General features: G+C 41.9%; 1 protein-coding gene and 1 non-coding gene across 6 annotated transcripts in view; one reads left to right on the top strand and one right to left on the bottom strand.

Moving 5' to 3' along the window:
- Nucleotides 1-13,823, bottom strand: part of Calx (sodium/calcium exchanger 3) — a 1,242,927-nt gene that overhangs the window by 477,906 nt on the left and 751,198 nt on the right. The gene's annotated exons all lie outside the window — the stretch shown is intronic.
- LOC124220755 (U2 spliceosomal RNA) lies at nt 897-1,085 on the top strand. Its single transcript, XR_006883672.1, has one exon. It is a non-coding gene; the product is annotated as a U2 spliceosomal RNA (small nuclear RNA).

Genomic DNA, 13,823 nt, shown 5'->3' with positions numbered 1-13,823 from the left:
CCGCAAATATCTTCGCAACTATTTAGTTTACTTATTCAATTTGTAGTTACTATTGCTTCCTTTCTTAAATTTCCTTCGCTTATGTAATACGGCTGAATCGCAGCGTGTTACTATCGCTTTGCTTATGCTTCAATAGTAATTATCTAACTTTTTTTTAAATCTTTTTTCATATAATTACCTGCTTTATTTGGAGGGCTTACCTATTGTTCTTTGAAGTGATCGGGTAATTGATCAGCTTATAAATTCTCTCAGGTTGTTTTATTCGTATCATCTCATCTCTATCGTTCACTGTAATTTCTGTTATTTTGTCTATATTGTTTCTCATTTGATTACAAGTTGCCTTAGTACGGAATATCTTTGAGTAATTATCGTCGTAAATATACTGCGTGTGCAATCTACTATCGCTGCGCGCTGTAACAAGTCGTTTTTGGAATCTTGAGTATTGCGGCGTACTGAATAACATCTTTCTATTCAGTTCTCGTCTCTATTATCCCCGTCACGTACTTTGTCCGTAGTGTCTCTCGCTTGAAATACATCACGTTATAAAATCTTTCTTATAATTTCTTTTATTAGTACGATAAGAATATTTGTCTCTTTTCTATATCTTACCGTTATTTCTTTTACATCTATCGCATATATCTGAAGCTGGATACTACGTATTTCTTTATATTTTCTATCATAATATTTGAGTCCTTAATATTCACTTCGAGTACCTTGTTTCTTTGCATTTGTAACTCTCTGCTGTAATTTTGATATTCTCTGATTGACTTGTATTTCTTGCTTCCTTTTGTCAATTATAGTAATTCGTGATTTCTTTATTATTTGTAATATTTTCTGCTTAACCTAAAAATTATCCTGACTGTCCTTCTTCACTGTAATTAATACTATTTATATCCTTCGCTTCTTGGCTCATTGAGCTAAGATCAAAGTTTCGGCTTTCATCAACTTAACATCTGATACGCTCCCCATCGGGGATCCAGAATATTAAACTGATTTTTGGAAGGTGGCGGAGTCTCTAGGACTTGCTCCGGCTCTGCCACAGATCAACCCTATAGTGCGCTGCCATAGGGAACGTCCCACTTAATAATTCATACAATTAACACCGTCACCTTTCAGGAATCAGTAATATAAATATCAGTAATGGCTTTGTTTTTATTTCCTTTGATTTGTTTTTCTAAGCGTTGTAATGTGGCACTTTTGATGCTTGTAACAAGGAGCTTCTTGAACCCTGGGCGGAACCAAAATCTAGGGGTTCCTAAGATTGGCTCGCGAAAACTTTGTAAAAGAGCGCCAGGACTAGAGTCACGCATCCGAAACAACGAGAGGGGACAGTTTAGCGAATAGCGGAAGATATTTCAGGTTTTTGGTTTATTTTTCGAGCTACAACGGCATCAGGCAGGCAGTCGGCACCGAATTCGGAGGAATTACGGGGTGGCAGACTGGCAACGATTGCGAAGAAAGGATGTCGTGGCTGCGGAGGGAGAACCAATGAAGATCCCCCCGTCGCGGGAATCCAAGGTGGACGCGATTTCCGCTGGCGGCCGGCGCGCCGCAGCCACTTCCCCTTCACTCTGCCAACAATTAACTAGCGAACTCGTGACGGACCGACTAGCGACAAAGGAGCACCAAGCTCAGCACCAAGACGTCATGGAGCTGCGCGGAGGACGAGATTGCGATTTAACGTCAAGTTCTGCGCCGCAATGCTCTTAAAGGTGCACGTCGAGTTGCGCAATCGACGAAATCGATGACGGGTCGATTATTGCGTATTCTTGTGGGTATGACGTCACATATGGGATGGCGTATCGAGATCCGTGTTGCGGCAGGTCGTAGGTTTTTGAAACCACCCTAGTTCTGGCGGTCGTGCTAGATAGTCACGTTTTGGCAGTTGCGCGAAGTCTGGGAGCTGCATAAATATCGCGAGGGGATGGAGAGGGTGTTGCGAGGATGTAGAAGGTGAGCGCTGTTTCTATCCTCGCGATTGAATTTCGAGAATAATTGCGAAAAGGCTTGCCGAACAACGGATAGCCGTTTTGGATTTGCGTTGTAGAGAAGTACTCGAAATTCGTTTGCCGATTCTTTTGCTTGATGACCGTAGCCTGAGTGCGCGTGATAGAGTAGAGTAAATTTTGAGCCCTTCAGAAAGTTGAGTAGAGTCACGAGTTTTAGTTGAGTCTCTCTCGTTTTTGAAATTGAGTACAGCTGAATTCCACTATACCTGGTCGAGTCGCTTTATCGGGTTTTTCAGTGTAGCCTCTCGAGTAAGTCGCGAATGGCCAAAATGGAGTGTTCGAAGTAGCGAATAACGTCTTCGAGGATTTCGAGAAGCTTTGATTTCGGTTGCGTTGCGATAGCGATTAGTTGAAGTTACGCTTAGTTGAGCTTGCGATCAGTCAAGTTTTCGTTCAGTTGAGATGGTGTTTAATTGAGTTGCGTTACCTTGAGATTGCATTTAGTTGAGGTTACGTTTAGTTGTGCTTGCGCTAAGTTGAGTTTTCGTTTATTTAAGATAGTGTTTAGTTGAGTTGAGTAGCGGTTCAGATAAGAAGTCCGCGTTACGGAATCTTAGTTGCGTCTGCATTATGTTGTCGTGTATAAATCTGTTCGGCTGAGTTTCACATATGGTTGAGCTCCGTGGATGCTGTTTAGTTGCGATAAGTAAGAATTGAGATTCATGTTATTTCAAGTTGTTCTTGAAAAGGTTGAGCAGGAGGTATACATTTTTGTATTATTAAACAGGTTGTATATTTTGACTTCATTCAATAACAACGATGGTTGATCTTTTACTAGCAACCAGCTGATTTGACAGTCTCTTCGCGGGACTTTCTCGCCGTTCGATATCGAAAAGTACACTGCCGTCCTCTCTTTCGCTTGGGCCTGAGCCCGCTTACTATTGCGAGCATCTTTTCGAGAACAAATAAAAAGATGTCGCCACTTGTCCCTTTTGGGCAAGTGACTTGTACAGTTCGATGTCGTAACATTTATCATATTACAACAGTTGTCAAGGTTGGATGTAAGGCAGCTCGAGGTAACGTCGAGGCTCCGAGTGGGGTGAGATCTCGGGTGAGATTAGTAGCAATACAAGGAGAGTTCTACTTAAAGATTCCTGTTACCGACACTTACTGACATCCTCCCCAGACTCAAACCCTTCTCCGCGATAACGTCACAGTCTGCCGTACCGACTTAAGGTCAAAAACGTGCAACCTTACCGACTATTGTATCAGTCGACGGTCAAAATCGCACTGCTTTATCGACGATTTTTATCAGTCGAAGTTCAGAACAGTGCTGTTTTACCAACAATCTTGGCGACTGAAGGTCAAAGTCTCTATGATGTGCTTGCCTGCCAAAGGCAGAGGGTGCAGCAGGGGGCGTAAACTTTCTCACTGACCTGAATGTCGGTTACCCGTCCCACATTTTTTTCCCGCAATAGGACCGCTGATGTGTAACGTCAACCACCTCAAATTCTTTTCCCACAATAGGACTGCTGATGTGTAACATCAGCCACCCCACATTCTTTTCCCACGTCATCAACCACGCGACATTTCAAAATTGATGGTCTGAGAATTGTTTTTTACCAACGTGAATGCCGATACGTCATCATCCACGTGACGTTCTATTTGGCTTGTAATTGTAATGTAAACTCTACGATAAATTTTGTAGGGTTTCAGTCAAGGTCAGAGTGCAAGGTCAACCGATAGCTGCGGTAGTATACATTCAGAGCGATGGATCTGCGGTGTTGGGTGACCATCGCTCTGGGTATGCAAATCATAACTGTGTACAGCTCGGTCAAGGATTGAGAGCAAAGTTGAATGCTACTTTAGCTTTGTATTGAAAAAAAATTCCCTCCTAAGAGCTCAGGTAAAGATGTAAAATTGAGTCATAAGTATCCTTTGAAAAACAGTTTTATTGAGTACAATTTTCAGGATATGGTTGAAATCACTTTACAACGATAGTACAGTCATTTTATTCAACAGGATCCTAACCATTGTTGAAAGGTCTACGAAAGCCTTGTATGCCAACGATAAGTTCCATCTTTGAATTGTGCGAGATGGTAGAAACGGATCATCTTTTATACTTACTTTTTCACCCCACCACTGAGCGGGTTGTATTCGACAATACGATCGTGAACAATCAAGCAATACGCCGATGTTTCAGCGGGAAAATTGGCTTAGGCTTCAAATTCAAGACGGATGTCGACAGGTCCGACTTCAAAGATTCGTTTGTATTGAACAGTCGATAACGAATAAGGGGACGTCTCGGAGGAATTCACTCTTTGTCAACAACGGCTCGGGGTTCTTGTCGTAGTAGGTAGCTTGGAAGTTTGCGTACATCTCGTACAGGAGCGCGTACAGATGATGGCTCATGTTGAGGTTCAAGTTAGCGTACGGATAAGATTTAGAGTTTGAAAATAGCTTAACGTCCGTGACATTGCAATGATCGAAATGATTTGCGTTTTTGCCGGTCTTGTTCTTTCGACTTGTTTGGAAACCCGAAATGACGTATCGAGGTTTTTCAAGCTGAGTGGGAGTTTTCTCAGTTCAAACGTGTTTCGATGTTGTGGGAAGTAAGGGATATTCGTACAATTTCCAACTGCGGAAGCTCATCGAAATGGCGGATCTTTCCAAATGAAATTTAGTAGGTCAACTTTCTTCTGATCCATGAGTTTCAAATACGGTATTAGCCATTCCACTGCATTAATCGTGATTTTGAATTCCTCCTCTTGAGTCTGCATGATTGCGTTGACGTCAGTTTTTGATCTCGTCAGAATTAACTCATGTTTAGCGTTGACAACAATCTTGCGGTAGTCTTCGGTGAAACCCAAGATCATGCAGAGCGGTATCAGTACGTCAAAATTACCCTCGGCATCGGTTAATTTTTTCTTCTCTTCTACATCAAGCCATCCAGCGTTTTCCATCAGCCAAGTCTGACCAGGGTGCAGGGAAGCGTAACTCTTCATGAGACTAGTCAAGCCAACGTTCATGCTTCTATCAATTTCAACTGCATCAATTTCGTAGCAAATTTCTTCAAACGAATGACAGATCGCGTTGTTTACGAGCTGTGTGTTCACATTAGCTGTTCCATCAGGTTTGAGGAGTCGTCCATGAATGTGTACCGAACTTTTGCTGAGTAATATGCATAAATCCTGATGCTGAACGGTGATTCGAATTTCATGGCTGTTGTTGAAAGTTGACGAGGCGTAAGGTTTGTAGCGTGAATCTCGTAATGCGCAACGGATTTGTCAAGGACGACTGGTGTTCGAATGTTTAAGGGAACGGGACAGGGGCCAACGTAAGGATTGCCAGTAAATACTTTGCTGGATCCTTTATTTTAATAGGCACGTGATATGAGAGGGAGAGCACAGTTATGGATATGCCTCGTAGGACTGGCTCCTACGAACTGCTGTTTGTGCTTGCAAGAGCTGTCCATATACCAACTTACCACAATTTCTTCCTCCATGGTACGTAGCAGATGATAAAACAGCAAAATCGGATTTTTAGGTGTCGGAAATTCCTCTTTCAGAACGTGTAAGTTTTAGACCCCGAGCTACCAGGAACTCCACGTTTTGAGGTGTTAACCGTTCGAGAATCGATCGATGACTGACTTGATCAGGGCATGCCGACTTACTGATATACCCACTCTTTGACAGTCTGTTGTATACAATTCCCATTCTTGATTGCGATTTGATATGAGGTCTCACAGTGATAACCTCTCCACGAAAATTAACCAGGTCACCGTCTTGATCTACTAACCGGAGCTGAACGTGATCTATGGTCCTGACGGTGATCGGAGGATGAATGACGTGCGACAATACTTTAACAATCTTATATCCTGGTGGGACACTCGGGAAAAACTCGTGAATAGTGTGTACTTTATGTCCATTGACGTAGGCGCCCGTTGTAATGCTGTACTCAACTCGCAACGCGTTGACGTTGAGTATAGTTACAGGCATGGCTGATTCGTGAATCTTATCAACTCACAAAACACGTAGTTTGAATCCCATAAGTTAAGCAATGGAATCATTCGATTCAAAGTCAATCGTGTGGTTGCATGTGGTTTCGCTGCGTGATGTATTATTGTTGGGTTTGATGCTGGCCTTATATCTGCATTTTTCAGCTCGTTTTGAAGATACTTTTCCATGTCCTCGATCTCATAGTTGCCGCTTGGTATGGTGATACCTTTATGAGCTACGTAAATTTCATTGTGACCAACATCAACGTAGGGAATCGAATTCAAGGTTAACAATTCTATCAGGTCAATCGCGTAACTTTCATCACGAGCAAGTTCGATCGATGGGGAATATAGTGCCTCGAGAATCGAAATGTTCCCCTAAATTGTTCACGTTAATGAATCATCCATGACTGCGAGTGATAGACTGACTCTGATAAATCATGTACCATGTTCACATAGCTCAACACTCAGAAATTTCAGACACAAGTGTCCGCATGCAAATGTATCATAATCCTGGTACCTTTCATGATTGTATTTAACACCACCAACGCCGAGGTATTTTATGAGGTCTGAGGGTGGTTGAAAGTTACCGAAACTGTCAAAGTAATCAATATTATTGTCTCGTTTCTTGTATGACCCAGTGTGTTCCCGGACCGTCTTTGTCATCAATGTTGATGATACCTGACTCGGTTTTTAGTGGACCGTTTTTGGGCATTTCGTTTCGCATGAAAACACCGTGAAAATGCGGAACCTTAAAGATTTTCGCATATTTCAACAAGGCCCAATCAGTCAACGCTCGATGTGGTAGCATCGCATCTAGTTTTTTGAAAGATGAAGACCAACACCTGTTTCATACGGTTCCATGTAAAGCCCTTCACCCATCGCGATAGCTTCTATAGTTTCGTTGTGTCGTTTGACCTTTTTCAGTTCTCGTTTAGCAGCACTTGCATCGTTCACAGCTCTTGCTATACCTGCTGCACCACCGACTAACGTGCCTGTGGCACTCAGTCCAGCGAAAATACGAATGAGAAACGGTAGAAAACCACCGACTTTTGAAGGTACTGGTAGAACGTGAGGTGTTCGCACTGTACCTTCACCACGCGTTTCTTCAACAGCGTTTTCAGCCTCTGTTCGCACATCGCGCGTCGTATCTGTCTCGCGCGCTATATTAATCCTCGAGCGTGTGCGAGTGTGCATGAGTGTAAACGTGTGTTTGCTGGAAAGGAGAGCTTCTAGCAGAGAGAGCGTGAGCAGATCGTTTCGACTTGTGAAACTATGCGAATAGCATTACCTCGGCCACTGTGCCTCTTCAATTGTGACATCAATGAATAGTTATTTCTACAAGACGTCTCGTCCTTATTTCGCAACCCAGTGCATGAACTATCATCATCTCCATAGATAAATGGCCCCCTTCAGCGCAGATTCGATAGATACTACAGCATCGTTGCTTGGAACCATAGAAAAATTTGCAGCATTCATAATTTTTCTCAAGGTCGCACTTTTTGATTTCAAATTTCCCATTCCAAGTTTGAATTTCACTTTGATTGAATTAGCTATTGCCCAAGCCGCTGCTTTTTTACCCAGATTAGCGTCCGGCGCAAAAACCCGTTTCCAAGCTTTCCGAGCCAACACCCTATCAACCTCGTTTCTAACTTCGAGATTTTCACGATTCTGCGAGTGAGCAATGTCGCGATCATTGCAAGTTTCGCCGAGAAGATGGATTCCCGGATCACCCCGCGCGAGTCTCTTTGTTAATTTTACACCAAGCCCACAGTTCTGATAACTAGGTACATGTCATTCGACTGAAAGGCTGTTGATGATTTTATTCACCAGTTCCTTGCCACTATATTGCCGCCTGCTGCTTCGTTCACCTTTATACACGATCATGTACGTGCGTTGACTGCAGAAAAGTGCTTCCAAAACGAGATACTTATAGCAAATCCGATCAGTCATGTCCGAGATGCGGTTTGAGAAACAACCGACTAAGCTTGAATAATAATGAATTTCGACAAACTTTCAGAGCGAAATGTCAAAAGGCACAAACGGCACGGTGAATTACGCCCGAATAATGTACGTGCAATATTCTGTGGACCATCGAATTGTGGTGAAACTAATGCGCTGCTCACAGTTATAACCCATCCCAACGGACTGAGATTTAAGAATATCTATATCCACTCAAAATCCCTCAACCAACCGAGATACCAATTGTTGAAGCGGTTGTTGGACAATATTGAGAATATTGAGTATTTTGCGTGAACAGAGCGTGAGCAAGTAATTACACCGTAAGTAGCACGACCAAACTCAATAATCGTATTTGACGATGTAGCATGCGAGAAGCAGAACGATATAAAAGCCTACTTTTGCGTGGGTAGACATCAAGACGATGACTGTTTCTATATCTGTCAGACGTACGCGCGTATTCCCAAACATCTCGTGCGCGACAACGTGAACTTACTCGTGTTATTCAAACAAGACGACATGAACCAAAGACACGTATACAACGACCATTTTAACACCAATATGTCTTACACAGAGTTTGAAAGTGTGTGCTCTGCATACTGGAACGGTGAAAAGTACGGGTTTCTGGTGATCGACAAAGACAGTGAGCTCAACGAAGGACAATACAGGAAGGGATCTGATTCTTTTGTTAGCCTGGTGAAGAAATGAAAACTAACGTTTCCAAGCAAGAGACGCAGTAGTGTTGTAGACTTAGTTGCCTCAACATGCAGAGCTCTGAAATTTCCAAGCGAAAAAATGTCCTACATCGAATCGCTCAAGCAAGTGCTGCAATCCGTCGAAAACACAGATTGCTCCAGTTGGGCAAGGAATGTACGGCTCAGAAATTTCTGAGTCAATTGAGTGACGTTTTCAAACCAGTGGTGACTCCGTTGCAAGAACTGGTGAATGTTACAAAAGATACTAAACCTGTAAGACAAGAGGTGGAAGAAATTAAAGAAGAAATAAAGCAGATGAAAAATGAAACGAAAAATAAAACTGTCTCGGAAATAGACGATTCCTTCGCTTTGGCAGAAGGTGAAACAATCATAGAAACACCGGTCGAGGAAATGGAGGATGAGTATTTTGGACTGATGAGAGATGTGAAGACGCAAAGTGAATTGTACAACGTGTACGGTGTACGCAACCTCTCAAACGAACTAATGATTGGTGATTCGTTGATATCTTTTGAGAGTGACTACATTCGTATTGGTAATACGCTTCTCCCAAAAACAAAGGGTTTGCTGGAAGTTTTGTCCAAATAGAAGCCTGACGGGTCTTATGTGAGCGCCAGAGATCGGAAAAGTTTTGAAAACATAATCCTCGCAACGAACGCGCATGAAAAGTACTACTCATCCGATGGGGCTGTTCCAAACGATAACAGTTGACAAATTCACAACTGTTATTACTGAATTGATGCATCATTTCCCATCACCTCGGCGAAAAGGTAAAGCTCTACTTCCGCAAGCTATGATCACTCGACAAAGTGTTCAAACGGAATACGGTTTCTGGGATGATCCAAACGAGTTAGTGAAGCGTCTTCGTTTACCCATGGTATCTCAGGCAGCAAGAATTCCGAGTTACAATAACGAAATAATCTGCATTAACGAAGAATTACGCGAAGCAGGAATCATTCATCAAGCATCTTGTATCGGTTTTGCATTCATTACCGAGATGATCGTACAGGTGTTCGGACGGCATCTGGATAAAAACACAGCTGCGAGCACTCGCGGTCCTCCGGGTGTCGGATTTCAAATACCAGCGGACTGGCATTACGATATACAGAACAAGTAATTGTGCAATGTCGCATATCCCGCAGAGCCGAACAATGCTGTAACTTTAAAAATCTTAAGACGAAATTCCAACGTGCTGTAAAAACAAATCTACAACCTCGATCAAATGATCAAAGCTTTGGAGAACACCACAGAGAAAGCCTTGGATACCTTTTACACGGACTTTTAAACAGGCAGAGACCTGTCGATTCGGAACGCTGAAATCATTTCCAAATTGGACACCAGATTAAGAGCGTTGGAATATGAACGAGAAAAAGGAAACACTGGTGACGGAACTGCATAAGCCTGTACGCAGGAATTACCCGCGTCGACGTGAAGACGTACCCGGCAACGACGAGACCTGGCTGGCGGATCTTGTTGATATGATGTGAGGCGCTGGACAAAACAAAGGCTACAAGTACATGCACACAGTTATTGATATCTATTCAAAGTACGCGTGGGCTATACCGATAAAGAGCAAGTCTGGAGATGCTGTGACGAAGGCAATGGAATCTGGGCATGACCACAGACGGGTACAGGAAAAATTACACGTCGACAGAGGAACGAAATTTTATAACTCGAAATGTGAATCTCTTAGGTCACGCTATGGAATCAAACTTTACTTCACGTACAGTAATGTGAAGGCTTTGATCTGCGAAAGCTTCAATCGCACGCTCAAAAGTCAAATGTGGAAACGGTTCAGTATGCAAGGAAGCTACAAGTGGCTCGATATCTTATCTGATTTGGTTTCGGCTTACAACAACGCCAATCACCGAACCATAGAAATGAAACCAACTGATGTCACCGTTGAGAACGAAAGGTTGGTATTATGTCAGGCGTACGAAGAGCTTCGAGCGAAACCTATCCAACCGGCCAAGTTCGAAACTGGTGACAAAGTTCGAATCAGCAAATTCAAAAACGTCTTTGAGAATGGTTACACTCCCAATTAGACAACGGAGATATTCACAATAAGCCCAGTGGAAAGAACTTATCCTGTGACGTACAAGCTCAAAGACTATCAAGATCAACCTATCTCTGGTGATTTCTATGAACAGGAGCTCCTTGAGGTTGAACATCCAGACATCTATCTTGTGGAGAAGGTGCTTAAGAAGTGTGAAAAAAAATGATACGTCAAGTGGTTAGGTTTTGACAACATACACAACAGTTGGATAAATGAATCTTATATGTAACATTGGATAAACGAAACTTTTTCCTAAATATTTGCTTTGTTGAAAATTAGTTATAGTTTCTGTAGCTTGAGACCCTTGGGGTAAGGAACAAACGAGATAACACAACACGGTGAATTATTCGTGAAATGAAAAGATTGCGTTTATTAATGTATGATAACGGAAACTGATATACATGAGTGTATCATGGTGCAAATACATGCAGACTGGAAGAAGGTGGAAATCCACAGACCAAAGTCCAGAATCAGAACAAAAACATATCTTACGTATTGACGTCTTATTCTAATTTTACTATTGACTAGCTCGATCCTTCGTCTATATCCACACACAGAAAAGGCGCCAATATTTGTATATTCTCAACATGCCTTTATTTTCACACCTTGAAGTGCCGCTGACCTGGCATGTCCTATATATATTTCGTGACGTCAGAAGCGGGGAAATCGCCCGCACAAATCCTGATAAAACGGGGGTATGAATCTGACTGGGAAAATTTTTAAAAGATAGCTTAAATAAAATTGCACGTCTGTATCTCAGTCACTACTATCGCAGATCACTGATAACGTCTGATGAAAATAATGATGAACTCAATAAAATCACGTCGCGTCAAACATGGCCGATCTGGCTAGCGACTTGTTGAATATTCACCGCTTGTACGATATCAGAATTTATTTCACTTTTGCCAGGGAGATACCGACGTACAAAAACACACACGTAATCCGGGAAAACGTATAGCACCATTCAGTTTTCTGTAAATATGTGCGGGAGATTTTCAGGTGACAGGAGCCCGTTCTGATGCACGACAAGTCTGTAACTTAGTTCAACGTTGAACCTCCAGAAGCGCTGTAGTCGACAGCAGCGGTACCAGATGGTAACACCACATGGTAATACGCACACGTCCTATGTTTCTGCTAAAGCAACAATCTGCAGTACCGACGACAGCATAGGCTTTTAGGTGGATACGAAAAAATGTACAACTCACTCAGAATAACCGCTAGATTTTGAAATTTGTGCATATTATAAGGCATCGTTTGGAAATGATAACATCAGTTCACAATCGCGGTAACTATTCGTAATAGCACGTAGCCCGAGTGTATGTGAACGGGGCATTCCATGCAAAACCGACCAACCCGTGACCCCGATCAATTTTGATTCTATTGAAAATTTTACACTTTCTTGTACCTGCCGAAAGCAGTCTGTGTAAAATATTTTAGATGTTTGTCTCGACCCATCCAAACACCATAAATTTTTCAAAATTTCGCACAATTTTTTTTTAAATGCTCATGACTTTTCCAAAACCCAATATTAAAATATTATACTGTTTCTTTTCTCGTTTTGAGTCGTAGTTCCGGAAAGAAAATTATACTTTTTCATTTTAATGAAGGGTTTTGGGGCATTCTACGTCGAGTACGCACCACTTAAGTCTGCCTTCTTCCGTCGATTTGATAGAAAATCATTAACAAAAACGAAAATACCTATCCATTAATTCCCGTTTGTCGAAAAGGCAGATATGAATGGCGAATAATTGACAAAGAATGCCTCATATACGCTCCGGATATCCCTATCTAATAGTAGCATCAGTGTCCGCAAAATTGTCATACTTACAGATTATTGACCGAAAGATTAGATGCGGCAGTAAAATAAATACTGAAATTGCAGGAAACACGCATGTATAGGCGTGAGGGTTTGGGGTTGAGATCAACAATTGTGCTTTTGAACAGACCATTATTTATTTATTTATAGCAAATTTGGGGGGGGGGAGGGGCGGTTGACAATCGTCCAAGCCTGTTTTAAAGATTACCCTCATATATACGCGAAATTGTTTCTGAACCGAATATGTTTAACAATACTAGAAATCCATCCCGCAAAAAATCTTTGTCATTGTACATACATACAATTACTGCATACAAAGGTTCAAGATTCATGGCAAATATTTTACAGGGCCGATCCTTGTTACAATTCTGATGAAGATTTGCTTGCCAATTTTTTCTGTTTTTAATTCTCAACAAATAAGGATTTTATACTTTATTTGCTTCGTTTCATTTGTCAATTACGCCTAGTTCCGAATGATGCTACCAAATATTTTTTTTACATCAGACGAATTACCTGAAAGTTACTCATTAGGTGGAAATCGTTATAAAACTACACACCGTGACTTCTCGTAGATGGTATACGCTACGGATACGCTAGTGAGTTTTGGGTTAGTTTCTGCATCGCATACGACCTACGAAAAGTCGGGGTATGTGTTACTGCTGTACATCAAAGTCCGGCACTATCCTATAAGATTTCACAGAAATTTGGAACTCTCGCAGGGATCAACTTCTTCGAATTCCGAGTACTATCCCTCACACGCCACTGTCCCCACTATCCGCGCGGCCGTCACTTCTGCGTTTCCTCGCGTACCGTCCACATCCACTTTTCGCGGTGAACGAAGCAAACGCGAGTGTTTTGGTAATTTGCCGTGTCACAAGTTCTAATCACGTGCAAATTTTCACGCGGCTAGTGTGTATACATATATTTGTTACAAACAACAATAATCTTGTGAGTGCAACAATAGATAAGTTACGTCACACAGCTGAACCGAAAAAAGGTTAAATTTGACGCGCCGATGAACGAATCGTTCGTTGAAATGGTAAGTGTTTTATACTGCAAATTTCTGTTATGCAATTATAGATATCATTTACAAAAATCCTGCCAAATCTGCACTTGCTATGCAGGGTGATTCATAATTCACAGCAAATACTTGACAGGGCGAATCCTTGTCAAAATTGGAGTCGAAAGTTCCTAAGAAATTTTTCGGGAAAACGGCTTTTTTCATTCGAAGAAACGGAAATTTAATTTTTTCGGATTTCTTTTTTGATCAACCTTTTCATTTCTTGGATCATCATCAGAATTGATATCGAAATTCCCCGGTTGATTTGTAAAT

The sequence above is a fragment of the Neodiprion pinetum genome, chromosome 5 (genome assembly GCF_021155775.2).
Source record: "Neodiprion pinetum isolate iyNeoPine1 chromosome 5, iyNeoPine1.2, whole genome shotgun sequence".
Taxonomy (NCBI): Eukaryota; Metazoa; Arthropoda; class Insecta; order Hymenoptera; family Diprionidae; genus Neodiprion; species Neodiprion pinetum.
This window is presented reverse-complemented; position numbering and strand designations above follow the sequence as displayed.